General features: G+C 44.3%; 1 long non-coding RNA gene across 1 annotated transcript; it reads left to right on the top strand.

Annotated features, from left to right (window-relative positions):
• The first annotated feature begins 6107 nt into the window (after positions 1–6107).
• LOC135375998 (uncharacterized) lies at positions 6108–8127 on the top strand. The gene is made up of 4 exons (XR_010417473.1): positions 6108–6207; positions 6278–6444; positions 7867–7923; positions 8072–8127. It is a non-coding gene; the product is annotated as an uncharacterized LOC135375998 (long non-coding RNA).
• Positions 8128–9702: the final 1575 nt, after the last annotated feature.

Genomic DNA, 9702 nt, shown 5'->3' with positions numbered 1-9702 from the left:
AATTCGATGGTAGCCGGGACCGGCCGAAAGGCAAGCCAGACATTCAGGCTTCTGATTGGCCGACTGGTTCTGCATAACATCCACCACGTTGCAATTTCATTGGTCGTGTGCCCAGTGTTGTGTGAATTATCTCGAACTATGGGCTCTATGGGGAGCTGGTGGAGCCTGCTTGCATCCAGTTAGAGGAGGGTTCGCGGTGTAACATCTGCCGGGATCGGTCATGGACACCACGGAGGTCGGAGCGTCGTCTGCTCTTTACGTTACAGTTTCTTCTGATAGACGCCTGCGCTGGGCAGCTCGGGTTGCGGTGCAGGCATGGTGAGCTAGAAGGACTGGTGTGCTTACCGGCCTATCCAATGCATGGGACCGCTTGGTCGCGGAAATGGCACCCGGTGACGTAAGATTGTTTACATGGATGCGCTGACGCTCGCAGCGCGCCTTGCGGAACGATTTTTGTGGTGCTCCGAGATGCTCTTCTGCTTCGAGTCACGTGTCTTCCCGTGAAACGCGGAACCTTGCACAGCGCTGACTAAGAAACCAAACCGCGTCGGTGGATGGCCTATCGCGGCGTCACGAGCCGCGAGCTCTCGCGCTGTTCAACTTCGTTTTCGTTTGCTTAAGCTGTCTGATGCACTGATCTCGATTGTAAAAGGCTGGATCGCGGATTGGGAGCGCGAGCGTGAAGAAACCGGCCGTCATCTTACTGTACCCACAACAGTCGCCGCAGCGATCATGGCAACTTCTTGCAATTACGGTCGTACCAACCGTACTGGCAAGGTTACAGGGCCTAAATTTATACAGGTGAGTCACTCTTCATCAAGGAATAAATAAGCGTCCATTCTGTATATTTAGTTGACCATTATGCAGTGTTTTTTTGCCCAACACGAGCACTGGATGCAGGTTGCTTGATCTCTCTCCCGACGTTCAATCGAGCACACTTGCATTTTACCCGGCGGCAAATACAGTTTGAGTGCATAATATGCTTGAAAGAACATGTTACACTACACAGGTAGAGTTGTCATCAATATATGTGCAAGCACTCGAGCGCTTTTTTGCATGCATTGCTAGCATGGTACACGGTGTTCTCGGCGGAAGCAAGTGCCACATTCATTTCTTTGAATTACCTTCACGCACAAGTTCGGTATTACGTCATAATGAGACCAAGATTGTCACCTTTTTTCATGTATTGGTATTGTGTTGTGCCTTGGTTTGATTTGTGACAAGGACTCCTACGTAACGGTGGTGTGGCGCGACTTGAATAACGCCTTTGTGTCTGAGCTGTATCGTCAGCTTGTTACGATAGTAGTAATCTGTAGCGTGTCGTGCTATTTGTAGCAGTTTTTAAGGCAAAAGTGGTCTCTCAATACAGGTTTCGTCATGAGGGCTACCCAGTGAATAATCTGTGCAGTGTGATACGGCTGGGTGTACAGGTAAGTATCACGTTCCGCATCCACTGGTTTCTACTTTACAGGAAGGAACAACCTCAGTGCACGCACTGTGGTTAGCCTCTCTCAGTTTTGCATATTTTCTTACATGTTCACATCAGAAACACACCTTAGACTTTAGGCTCCTTCACCCAGCAATATAATAATTAGAGATTATAATTCTTTTTAGAAGAGTTGCCCATATTCTTTTTAGAATAGTTTTTAATCTTTTTAATTTTTAGAAGATACAGGGATTGTAAACCATGTTTTAAACTGATGTTTTAACATTTGTCCAATGCATTTATTAAACAACATATTCATTTTTAACTGGTTTAACCCAAACCAATGTTCTGATGTATTATTTCCTTTGTTGTCGATGCACCATAAAAATTGGAATAATCATCATCAATGCAGGTTACTTCACAGCTGCCTCGACATACTCAAGAAATGGGTGCAGAACCTGCGTAATGCCCACAAACTTTGACTACCACAGCACCTCCAGAAAGTAAAGGCATATGTGTCACATCGGATTTTTAAGGGCATTCACAGTATATAATTCCTTGTATGAACTGTTGTAGATCTAAGCAGCCTCTACAGTACACTCTCAGAAATTAAAACTTGTCAGGGAACTGTGATAATTGTTTCAGTTAATAGGCATGCACATATACTCTATAAGAAGAAAATTATTTGTTGTGAATGCACTTCTCTGGCTACTCATGTTGTTTACATCTACTGTTGATCACATTCATTTATCACATATTATATTCTTATATATTATTATTATATTACCACATATTCGATCACATTAAATTTAAAATTTAGCATATATGAGAAAATATCAGGAGGGAAGTTGCTATTCATTGCTCATTCCAACTTAAAATTGAGTGCTACAAATTTAGAGAGCGTACCTCACCATTGTCATTCCTAAAATATATATTGCCATTGTAGCAAGGTCACAAAACAATAAATGTAGTCTTTTGCGACCTGCCTGCACGTTCATTGTATCCTGAAACGCATAAGTGGAAGAAATAAATATTGAACTTGAATAAACTTGATGTTGTATACACTTGACATAAAATGTTGAATATAATGAATGATATAAAATATTGAATAAACTTGAACTCGTATATTCTCTTTACTCATCATCAGTGATCTTCATTACAAAAGCATATCGTGTTAGACTTTTTGTTTGCGTTTCACAGACTGGGTACACGAGGGCCACAATGACAAAATCACAACTGTTTCAAGCTCCAAATAGTCCTGTTGCAACTTGAAGACCATATGTGGAGCTGCATTTTTTATAACATGCTCCACATAACAAGCATGACAAAGTCAGCACTGCAGAGGCGGAGAGTTTTCATTTTCCCAGGGGGGGCAAGGGCGCACCGCGAAATAAGTACTCTGGCGGGGGGGGGGGGATATGTTTATTAAGAAAAAAAGAAAGGTAAGCCAGATGGATGTCGGTGTGTTATTCCAAAAAAAAAGAGTGAAATGGGGAAGACAAAAAAAGCAAAGAAAAATAAACCAAAAGAAAACAAAAACAAGGAAAGAAAGGGAAAAGAAAAATGAAGAACACAAAACTAAAGCTGAAGAATCACACACTCTGGCGGGATCTTATGATGCATGCAGAACTGGTATAAAAATAAGAGGAAGGAAGAACAGAAAAAAAAACAGAGAGAACGTAAACAGTGAACATGTGCACAACTGAAGGCATTACGCCTTTGAAAACTGACTGCAAAAGGAACAAAATGCATTGAATCCTCGGTGTTTGACCCGAAATGCGAGTAATATATATGGTCAATGAAATGGAGCAGCGGGAGTTGTCCCGCTCCGAACGGATATGCGTTCCGAAGATTCTACCGTTACACCTCACTGGCAGCTGCTGGTACCTTTCCGACTGCTTCGTTTCTGATTGCTTTGGGCGAAATTCAGGCTATGTGTTGTGTCATCCTCTGTGTTTCTTCACCTCACTTTCTACTGTGATAATGAGTATGGTGGGCGGATACATATTTTACAAATTGCAAGATGCATTTTTGGGGTTGGTGTCTCTTCGCTCTTTTGACCCGGGCGCGCCGAGCCCCAAAGGTTGGTGTCAGTCTTTTAGCGGGACTTCCCGGGGGAGGCGGCGCCCCCCTAGTTTATGTTCCGGGGGGGGGGGCAAGTGCCCCTGCGCCCCCCCGCAGTCGTTGCCTATGCAGCACTGGATAGCAGGACCCCGTCCCCAAGCAGCTTTTCTCACGCTGCAGTTGTATTCAACAAAAGCATGGGAGTGCTGGAGAAGGACATTCAGTTTGGCACAACCGCGCCTGCAAATAATCAGAACAAATAAAGGAAGAAGCAAACATACATAGAACGGCTGTACTTAGTTCAAAAAGAGATAAGTCCTGTGTCTCAAGGAGGTGTTACCACTTTCTAAGTAACTTAATTGATTAAGCTTACATCACTACACTCTCAGAAACGTAACGCTTATGTTTACGCTTACATCATGTTTTACGCTTAGTAAGAGGGAAACTGCTAATGCTGTAACCGTCAAGCCTCATTTTACGCATAGTATCCGTCAAGGTAGGCGGTGGGGCGTGTTTTATGCGTAATTTGTGGACTCGATCGCAGTTTACCCTTAAATTTGACTGATACAGGAGGGCACCCTTCCCGGGTGTGCCCTGTTTGACGCTTACTGCGTTCGAGCTCAATAACAACAATAAAAAAAAAAAAGAAATATAGCGTCCATTGGAAATAACGGCGGGACGGCCCTTCTGCTCCCTCCCGCTCCTCGCGATTACCCCAGACTGCATGGCGGAGTAAGCATGGCGCGCATCGATCAATGGTTTGCAAAATGTCAAGCCTGGGTGCACGTACACTCTTAATGAATGTCTTTGTGGTCGTCAAATAAGCTGCCTCATTCTACCCATGCGCGCAAGCTGTCAAAATGCAATGCGTTACTCACTCTCACGCATTGATTGAGAAATTACCCGTAAAAAATAACTCGTTACAAGTTAAGCTACCGTGTGAAAGATGTAACAACGAAGTTCTTCAGCTTGAAACGTAACTCGCAGTTACTGGGTTACTTAAAAAAAGAACGAGTTACTTCGGACACAAAATAGCATTACGCAGGTGCAGTGCGTGTGAGCAGCTGAGTTAGATCTTGAGTTGCCCGCGGAGGAGCGCAACACGCTTTTATCGTTTTCGCATATGTCCAACAATAGGCTTCTCCCTGTTTATAAATAAATGACGTCATAGTGTTCGACAGGGTGACAAATTTGTTAGAACTGAAGTATGCTCTAAGCTAGAGGTGAACAAGGACGTGCACGAAAGCCACGGTCTTGAGGGGATTACGATATGGTACTCCTCTTGCAAGATGATACAGAAAGACGAGAGCCTTCGTCCATGTTGGAGCACTGCCGGGCTATCTCGCCCGCGGAACCCATCCCGGCCTTGGTTGAAGACCGCGCATGCTGCCGGATGCAAAACAAAACACCTGCGGCATTCTTCAATCTGTTCCGCCACTGCGTGAGTCACTAATAATCATGGGCGCCGTCAAGGGGGGGGGGGGAGGCAAGGGGTGCAGTTGCCCCCCCCCTGGCCCATCTAACACGGTCGTTTGAACACAATCACGTTTTCTTTCTTTTCTTTGTTTTACATGGTTAGCTTGGTGGGGTGCGTAACGAACTTTCTGTTCCTCGTTAATTAAATGGCTGGCTTTTCATGTGAGCAGTTACAGGTGAGTGGCATGGCCTGCTGTACATTATGCTGACTAAGGATATTTACCTTCTATTATATAATCGCTGACGGAAAGTGCAGCAGGAGTGGCGACAGCAAACGTAGTATGAAACAAAAAATCAGGAGCGAGCCTTGGCCCGGACAAGGGATTGCGTTGCCGAGAAACAGCAAAACGTAAAAATTCCGAAGCATATAGGGTTACTGAGCCAAAACTGATCCAAAACAATATGGTTGCGGGCGCATTCGACACCCAGAGCTAGAGGAATATCCCGCACCTTGAGCACCAGCCCGAACACCTCCGCTCGGCACCCATACCCCCGCCCCCCCCCCCCCCCCGGCTGGCCGGCCGGCCGGGCGGTTGGTTGCCCCCCCCCCCCCCCCTGGAGAAAATCCTAGCGGCGCCCATGCTAATAATGTCTACATTTGTACTGATTACGCAAGCGTCATGAAACAGGCAACGGTAGCAGCTAAAATCGCACAAGTGCAGCTTCCGTAACATCACAGGTGCACAAAGCATGACAGAAACATGGCGAGCGAGTAGCAGACGACAAAACAGGAAAACCTAACGAAGCACTGCCTAGCTTTGTGTTGTGCACGCAACTCAAAACAGTTATCCCACCCGTTCGAAAAAAAGACTGTTTCACTTAACCGAGATGACTAAAATGACTAAGCAGATGACGTAACTGCGGACAAGTTCACTGGAGGCACAGTTTTCGTTTTCAAAATTTCACTTTACTTCGATTGCTGCTGCTACGTACCCATCCACCATCTACCCATAATATGCAATTTTTAGAGTTCAGGAAGTTTGTCAAACGTAATAACTATCATGTTCATAGTAAGGAAAATTAGCAACGGCATGGCTTTAGCCGTTTTAACCCGTCTCTCAACTACAAATGTTTATGTACACTAGCGCCGCGCGAACACGCTGCGTCGTTTATCTCGGACAAAGTCATGCGTCTCGAAGCGCGGGCAATGCGGGTGTGCGTTTCGTTCGTGAGCTGGACGCTTGTACATGTGCGTCTCATGGCAACTTTTCAACTGCATTAACAACACGTCGTATTAAAACGTAAGTCTGCTTTTACAATTCCCTGAGGTTGTCGTGTCTCTGACGGATCATGTGTGCCACTGATTGACAGTGCAATGACGACCACATCAACTGACCTGGTCGGTCAGGTCCGAGGACGCTGCAGTAACTGTGACTGCTCGGGATATCTGCGTGCCGCAGATGCCTTTTCTTATGACAAGTGCCCTCCTGGTTGGTGCCTGATGTGTGGCCACCCGCCTGCGGACCACGGCGTTATAGGTATACTCTTGTTTATCAAGCCGTTTGGTTTTCCGTTCCGGATCAGCGTTGCAGCGTTCTTTCCGATCAGTGTCAGCGATCGCTTATTTTGATTTCTCTATCCCATCGGGTCACAAGGTATTCCACCATCTTTATTCCTAACAATCTCAGTGCCATTGAAACGCTCACGCGTCAAGTAAGGTGCATAATGACTAGGGCACGTGTTTTTAGGCGCAAGAAACGCCCGAAACAGGCAAGCGTTTAGGCTCTCAAAAACTCTAAATAGGCAAATATAGGCGCGTTAATAGTTAGCGTATTTGCCCGCTATGTTCGCAATTTTCAGATAACATGAGACAATTCAGGTCAATTTTAAATTTTCCAACCTTGCAACTCTTCCTGTTTGCTCGAAAATGGACCTTTATAGAGCACAGAAAGATGGAAAAAGGCACCAGCCGGACAGAAGTGAAAACAATAAAAACAAAAAAGGAACTCATTTAAGCTTGGAAAAAGCCGTTATAGGTATTTGCAGGCATTTTTATGCAACTGCCAGAGACAATTTCCAGACCCTACCTATGGGCATTTGTCGGATGACACAAAACGGTTATGGGCTATGGGACAGGGATAATAGATTCTTTTAGCTTTAATGATGCAATTGTAGGATGCCTAGCAGCTCTGCGTGCCTTCGTAAAGGCCAAAAAAATGGGGGGCTATAAGACACCATAACCAGGAAAAAGACGATTATAAGACAGAACTGGAGAAAGGCATCAATGCTTAAAAACGTTGGTTCTAGGCAGTTATAGGCATTTCCAGGCAAATGCCTAACAATTAAGGCTTGAATAAGGACTGGAGTAACATTTTCAGGTTTAATTAACCCGGTTCCACCCCAATTTTCCCTAGCAGATTCACTTCTGACCAATTCGTGTGAAACCCGGTCCCACGCGGATTTTCCCTTCCAGATTCGCTTCTGATTAGTTCGTGTTAATCCCTAATTCTCCCGGAATTCCAACCCATATCAATTATTAGCAGACTCTTCACCTACTTTGTCATGTGCACCTTTAGCCTGTGGTGTCAGGAAAGTTACACGTGTCCCATTTGCACCTACTCCTTGTATGTGCACTGCGCCACAGCAATTTCTTAAAAACAACACTAATGTTTCGTTTCACAAAGAACCATCAAACCCGGGAGTGTTGCAAGACATAAATGAATGAAATAAAATGCCCGATAACACTGAACAGTTAGAGTACCACCTGGTTTTGCTCTGATTTTTGGACTCAAAAATAACTCCAAATTTTTATGTCCCATCCCAACAGTACCATTTAATTTAATAGCATTGCAGGTGTCCTGCAGGTGTCACTTCCTAATTATTACTTTTTTGGCTTTATTCTTTGTTGTCATTGTTGTTAAAGAGTAGCTACAGAAATTGTTCTCTCTTCTTTGCATTAGGCCCCTTGCAAGATGGAGGATTTTCTTCAACACAGGAGCGGGGCAGGCACTACTCAGGTAAGAATTTTAATAGCATCCCGAATTTAATAGCAGTTAACCTGCAAATGTCACTTCCTAATTATTACCTTTTTGTCTTTATTGTTTGTTATCGTTTCGTTATTGTTCAGTAGTATCTACAGAAATTGTGCTCTCTTCTTTGCATTAGGCCCTTTGCAAGATGGAGGATTTTCTTCAACACAGGAGCATGGCAGGCATTACTCAGGTAGGAATTTAAGAGCATCCCAAATTTAATAGCAGTTAACCTGCAAATGTCACTCCCTAATTATTACCTTTTGGCCTTATTGTTTGTTATTGTTGCTGTTAAGAGTATCTACAACAATTGTGCACCCTTCTTCGTGTTAGGCCCTTTGCGAGATGGAGGATTTTCTTCAACACAAGAACAGGCCAGACGCTACTCGGGTAGGGATTTTAATACAGATGAGATTTTGAACATTGGGTCGTGCCATATTCCTGGAAACGCACTGTTCACGAATTTCTAATTCCAGCAAAGGTGTCCCCTTATGAAATTTTCGTGTAGATGGCAAACTACTAACCAAAGTTCCTCATCAAGGGAATATTACGTTAACCTGTCTTGTGCTGGCTGGGCGGAGTGAAGTGAAACTGAAAAATATCGGGTGGGCTACTGAGCATTGGGTCACTTTCTTACATGGTACTCAAACAACAGAGAAAGAGAGGGGTTAGTGTCGCAGTAGGTGTCTTTCTCAAGTTTACATGAGCATGAACGGTCAAGTCCCAGAGGAGAGGTGGAAAAATCGAGCCCCAATCGGAAGTACTTGACCAAGTTGCTATAGCCAATGCTACAAAACAATGGAAAAGGTTGAATTTCCGGAAATAGGAGTTTTTAGGCAGCGAAGCTTTAAAAGAGGCGCTAACGTCGAAATAGGCAGTTATAGGCATCATCAACGCTTTCTTAAAATATTCCTTATCCTATAATTCATGCTGATGTATTCAACCAGCACAATAGGCAGGAACGGGAAAAAAATTTGCAAATTGCATGAATTCCGAGCTATAGTCATGATAAAGGTGGACAGTCACACCTCATTTTCTTCTTATCTGTTTTCATCACAGCAAGAAAAGTAAGCATCTGCCCTATTCCTCGTAGCATAATGAGCAGTTCATGTTGTACTCAATGCATGCTTCTTGGTACAGTGTACAGTGAACCCTCTTTACGTCAAACACCCGATAAGAAGAAATATATGCTTATATCCAAACACTCCTATGTACTGTGCACCATAACTGTATTGCAAAGTGCACAGAATAAGTCGGATTACTGCTTAAGACATACAGACCTGTCTGGGTAGCGAGTGTTTGACTTATTGAGAGTTTTTTTAAATACCACACTTAAATACTGCAACTTCCTTTTGCAGCTGGAAGCTTTCTCAGCTGCTTTCCTAGGCCAGCTTTTGCTGACAGCTACCGAAACTGTGAGTTGTTTTTCTGACCACACCCCAGTGATGGAACCGCTGTGCGATTTGTGCCACTGTGAACCATCATTAATGACCAACGCAACCCTTCGCCAAAACAGTCATTTTCAACGACTTTGTGCCAACTGGAATGATTGCAGGCAGATTGCACAGGGGAACAAACTGGAATGTCAACTACATGCTGCATAGATTTGGCCTAATAAGTAATGGACAAATGAAAATAGTAAAGCCGGTGACAGCAAGTTCCACGCGCACATGCAGTGAACGAAACTGACACGTACGTTCATGGCACGAGTTCAACTTATTGGGAAGCTGCTTATTGGGAAGGGGCTGTTGTGTCATCCTAAAGCGC

This window comes from Ornithodoros turicata, unplaced genomic scaffold (assembly GCF_037126465.1).
Source record: "Ornithodoros turicata isolate Travis unplaced genomic scaffold, ASM3712646v1 ctg00000968.1, whole genome shotgun sequence".
Lineage (NCBI taxonomy): Eukaryota > Metazoa > Arthropoda > Arachnida > Ixodida > Argasidae > Ornithodoros > Ornithodoros turicata.
Note: the sequence above shows the minus strand (reverse complement) of the source record. Positions and strands in the feature narration are given on the sequence as shown.